Source organism: Pan troglodytes, chromosome 17 (genome assembly GCF_028858775.2).
Source record: "Pan troglodytes isolate AG18354 chromosome 17, NHGRI_mPanTro3-v2.0_pri, whole genome shotgun sequence".
Taxonomy (NCBI): domain Eukaryota; kingdom Metazoa; phylum Chordata; class Mammalia; order Primates; family Hominidae; genus Pan; species Pan troglodytes.
Window position 1 is genome coordinate 48,849,578 of NC_072415.2, and position 5,472 is coordinate 48,855,049.

Genomic DNA, 5,472 nt, shown 5'->3' on the forward strand with positions numbered 1-5,472 from the left:
ATTTTATGCCAAGGGCTTTTTAAAAATTGCTTTGGATCTACTCTGTGAGGTACAGATTATCATGGCCATTTTACAGGACAACAAATTGAGGCTTTGAGAGATGAGTAAATTGTCTAAGACAATTGTGGCAGAGTCACAAACCACGAATCTTTGACCCAAATACCCCTGCCTATCTCCTACTGACTATTCCCCCTAGAGTGATATATTTTTCATTGATCCTCTAGCTGGTTCATGTAAAAACTTGAAGGATTTTCTAGTGTAACCAAAAAAAAAGTGTAGAATAGTCTGGAGTGAGGCTCAGCAGGTTGAATTTTAGGCACACTGGCCTGGTTTGATGGGCAGGTAACATTTATTTGGATCCCTCTAAGCACAGCCTCAAGGACAGGAATATGCTCATCCAGTAGACTCTCAGGTCAGAGGATTTTTGTGTGTGTTTCAGAGATAGGGTCTAGCTCTGTCGCTGAAGCTTGGGTGGAGTGGTGCCCTCATAGTTAACTGTAGCCGGGAAATCCTGGACTTAAGTGATCGTCCCACCTTGACTTCCAGTGTAGTTGGGACTACAGGTGTATACTAACACTTATCCCCCAAACTCAGCTAATTTTTACAGTTTTTGTATCTGTGAAGTCTTTCTTTGTTGCCCAGGCTGGTCTCAAACTCCTAGGCTCAAGTGATCCTCCTGTCTCAGTCTCCCCAAATGCTAAAATTATAGGCATGATCCACTCCTCCCGGACCTGAAAGATTTTTTATTTTGCCCTGTGTTGCTATAAAAATAAAAGCATTTTATGCAGAATTTACAATGACTTTCTTTCAAATTTTCATGCTTTCCTTTGTCTCAAAATTACTGCCATCATCTAATGAAAAAAATAGGTTAAATTAATCAAAGGAAAAATTTAGGCTGAACATAAAAAAAATTGTTAATGGTGAGATCCATTAGACTCTATTAGAATCCCCATTGATTGAGTCATTTAAAATTAGACTGCCATCCCCTGGAGATGACTCTGAGACAACCCCAGGCCTGAGGAGAAAGGAACATATGGAACCCACAGGCCCCTCAGCCACTAATGTGGGTGATTTTTTTTCTGAATTCCCTCATCTTGCCTTCTTGTCAACAAATCCTGCCATCATTTCACTCACATCTTTGCAGCATTTTCCAGAGCCATTAACAGAAATCATTTCACAGAGAGTGGGAAAGAATGTCATTTTGTCATTTTCTTGGGGGAGTACAGGGAAGAACAGGCAGCCTCTGCTTCCTAAGACTTTCATGATGAAAAAAGAAAAGGAGAATGAGGCCTGCCTGCTAGTGGGCTGCAAGAAACAACTTTGCTTGGCAGCGTTGTGCAGAACAGTGACTGGAAACTCCCCCGTGAATCTCTCTCCTTATTAACTAGAAGAAAGAACAGTTTGGGACCACATTGATACCCCCAAACTTATTGGCACTAATGAGCTGTGTGAACTTATCCATTACATTATATCTGAAAGGTAAGAGGGACCTTAATGATCATCAAGTGTAACCTACTTCTTAATGCAAGAACTCCTTTTAATTACAGAATTCCTGTGAGGTGGCCATTGGAAGCTCATTATTTCATTGAACTCTCCATCCCATGTTTAGTTGTTTCATTTGTTAAGAAAGTCTTCCTTTTATTGAGCTAGGACATTCATTCATTAGTATTTGCTTTCCCCTTTGGAATAGTAATAATGATGTATGATAAAACAGTAGTAATCGTAATAATGATGATGCTGATGAGTAACAGAACTTTTTTTCTATGTGCTAGGCATGTAATAAAAATTTATATATGTCTAAGTTCTTATTTATCACCACAAAGCTTATATGTTATAGGAATTATGATTTACTCCTATTTTAAAGAAGGAAGGATTGAAACATAGAGTGTTAGAATGACCTCATGAGGGTCACAATACTCGAAGGTGGAGAATTAAAATCTGAACCCAGTTCCGTTTGATTACAGAACTCTACATACTGGGCACACACAAATGCCTCTAGCTCCTTATTTAACACATTTCAATTACACTGTGTCCTTACTCCTCTTTTTTCCAGGTTGCACATCCCAACTTCCTTAAGTATTTCTTATTTAATATAACTTTCAATTGCCACATGATTATAGTAGATTTTATATTATAAGTTTCTAGCTTTCTTTTCTAGTGTATGGAAGCTTGAACTGCAAAAAATACTGAAAATGTGGTTTGACAAGTGAGGCATACAGAAAATTCTACTGCTACCCTTCATCACCTTTCCAAACCAAGTTTCTGCATTTGCAAAAATTATTAATAGCAAAGATGATAATTGACATCAGAAGAACATCAAAATACAAAGCTTTAAGGAGAAAAAAGCACTTACATTTGAGAAAACCCTATTGTGGGTTTCACATCAGAAGGGTTCTTTTTATTTGTTTGAAACATCATAATTTTCTCTGTAAAACTGAGTATAGACTTAGTTTAAATAATTTCCCTAGTCCATTTGGGGATGTACTGTGACATCTCCCTCCATCTGTCAAAATTTGGGGTGCATGTGTTTCTATCTCAGCTGCCTGGGTGCAACCACACAGAGGATGCACCCCTCTTGTGGATTCAAGAGCTCCACTGTAAGCTTCTGATGAGGCAACGTTGCTAAGAGGAGCTCAGGCTTTCAAATTCGTCAGGAAGATAAACAGGAACTAGGCGTGATTGTCCCTGGATGGCCAAGAAAAGGGCAGGGCACCAGAGAATGCATAGGCGCTCTTTATTTACACAGCTATAATGGAAGTCAGGGCCACTACACAAGTCTCTGGCTTCTGAAGCCTTTCCCTGACACAGTCAGGTGAGCTCTGAGGTTGATGTGGAAATTGTGCTGAACAAGAATGGGCCTTTGAAAAAATTTGAGGGGTAGATAGGGAAGTAAACTAGTATGCTTTCAGTTAACTCATACACATTCCAATGTAGGGGCCAAGGGAGAGCTCTTCTCTTGGCCCTCTGAAGTTTCACCAAAAAGTCAACTCACAAAAGGCAGATTAATTGAATAGAAGGCATACAAATTCACTTAACATGTATACATGGGATCCTTCAGAATGAAGACCCAAAGATACAGAGAAAATTGTTCATTTTTATGCTTAGGTCCAGTAAAGTATGGACAGCTATGTAGAAATATGACTAGACAAAAAGGGTATGATCTAATGCTAATAGACTGAGTGGGGAAACCCAGCAAGGTCTGTCTATGGAGATACTTCTTGGCATCTCTGAGCATGCATTCTTTCCTTCTGGGTATGGGGCAGGACTCTCACTGGAATAGGGATCTTATGACCCACAGTCAAACAAGTCAGGTTAGATAATTTCTTTATGACAAGGTTTTACACAGATAGTGTGGAGGGAAAGTTAGAGTGATGTTCTTAAGTCTTATGGCTGGCTTCGGGGAAAAGAGATCCTTGTTTCTATAGCCCACCTTGGGGAAAAGGAATTCCAGTTTCTATGGCTAACCTCGAGGAAGAATGGGAGAAAAACTTTTGTTTCTGAGGCTGCTTCTGAGGCTTTCATTTTGTGGTATTGTTTTCTGAGCCAAAACACAGGTAAGTAAAAAGGTCAGTGCAAAAAGAAGCATATAGATCTCATTAAAAGGAACTGTAGCAGTAGCACTTATAGTCATAAAATGATACTGCTACAGAAAAAGGATAACATCAGTAATATGAGGAGTCCTACATGAAGATAAGGACAAAAGGGGACATTTGGAGTCAGGCTACTGCTATGCATTTCCATGTATTTTTCTATGTGCTTTTCTATGTGGTTTTGTTGTCTATGGCAATACAGATTGTGAAAATAAGTGAATCAAAATCTAAGATGTTGGAAGTATAAATTATTTTGAGTCTTAAAGAAACATGATTATGGGGCCTGGTTTATGTGACAGGCAGCTGTAACCAAGGCAGTTGTAGCTTTGTTTCTCTGATTATAGATTAAGCCTTCTTTCTTGCCTTCACTATTTTGTAAAATATTACAAATGACTGAAGGATTCTGGAGAAGATCCTTTCTCCCTTTATTGTTGTTGATCTTCATTATAGATTAATTTCCCTCTTACAGTTCTCACACAAAGACTTCATGGCTATTATATTGTCTTTAGATGGAATGTTATGTATACTCTTTCAAACTGGAAATGAAATGAAAATGAGCTGTATGAAAAAGACTGCACTAATTAAATTGTTGTAACTCATAGGACAACCTTGTATATAACATTTTGCATTCCTCTCAAATTTCTTTGTTTTCTGCCTATATAAGCAAGAACCTAACTTTTAACTTTGGAACACTGACCCCATTTCTCTGGAGTCTGTGTCTCTCTAATGGCCATCCCCAGATTTTTCTTGAATAATCTGGATTCTGATCTTTTCGATTATTTCAGGTTGGCAGAGTCTTCATGAAAGTGTTTTGGGAGAGGCACTCCGGTGTCATAAAAATAGACACAATTAAATGCAAAGAGTACTGGGTTACAATTCTGTTTATTAAGTAGTAGTGTAGTTGGAGACACTGTTTATAATTTGTGTGTGTGTGTGTGTGCATATGTGTATAATAAAACCAGAAATGTAGAATGCCTTAAAATAAAAACGTCTTTCTCTTGCTCAATCTTTACAACTACCTAGTCCCTGTTACAAAGGTAATTCCTTGTTGTTTTTTAAAAATTTTGCTTCTTGTAGAGGTGACATTCATACCTTTTTCATGGCACTAATATGACTTCTGATCTATAACATATGGGTATTACCATTTCCTATCTGTTGAAGATAAATATTAAACTCATTTGTATGACCCTTACTTTTAATCTTCCTCTCCATTATTTGATCTTCAGTTGCTTGTCATTGTTATTAAACAATTTTTTAAAAAATCTTTAGTGCTCATTTCAGCAGCACGTACACTAAAATTGAAATAATACAGAGATTAGCATGACCCCTGCTCAAGGATGCCATGCACATTTGGGAAGTGTTTCATATTTATGAGGTATTATTCAGCCTTTAAAAAAAGAGTGAAATTTTTACACATGCTGCAACATGAATGAACTTTGAAGGCATGAGGGTATGTGAAATAAATCAGATACAGAAGAACAAATTTTATATGATTCTACTTATACCTAAAGTAGACAAATTCATAGAGACAAAAAGTAGAATGATGTTTGCTAGGAACTGTGGAGAGAGCTGAATAAGAAGTTGTCATTTAGTGGTTATAGAGTTTTAATTTGAGAAGATAAAAGTTCTGGAGATGAATTGTAGAGATAGCTGTGCAACAATTTGAACGTACTTAATGCCACCTAACCACAAACTTAAAAATGGTCAAAATTGTACATTTTATGTTATTTATAATTTATCACTATATAGATATTATACATATAACATATAATTTAGCTCTTACCCATATCTTTTGATTTCCTCTTTGTAAAATTAACAGGTTTCTCCATATTTTTTCAATTTTCACTTGTTATACTAGATCTCCATGTACATACTTTTTAAT

At 37.0% G+C, this 5,472-nt stretch overlaps 1 non-coding gene across 1 annotated transcript; it reads left to right on the top strand.

Moving 5' to 3' along the window:
• Positions 1 to 4,858: 4,858 nt before the first annotated feature.
• On the top strand, positions 4,859 to 4,962 carry LOC112206345 (U6 spliceosomal RNA). Its single transcript, XR_002940568.1, has one exon. It is a non-coding gene; the product is annotated as a U6 spliceosomal RNA (small nuclear RNA).
• The last annotated feature ends 510 nt before the right edge of the window (positions 4,963 to 5,472 follow it).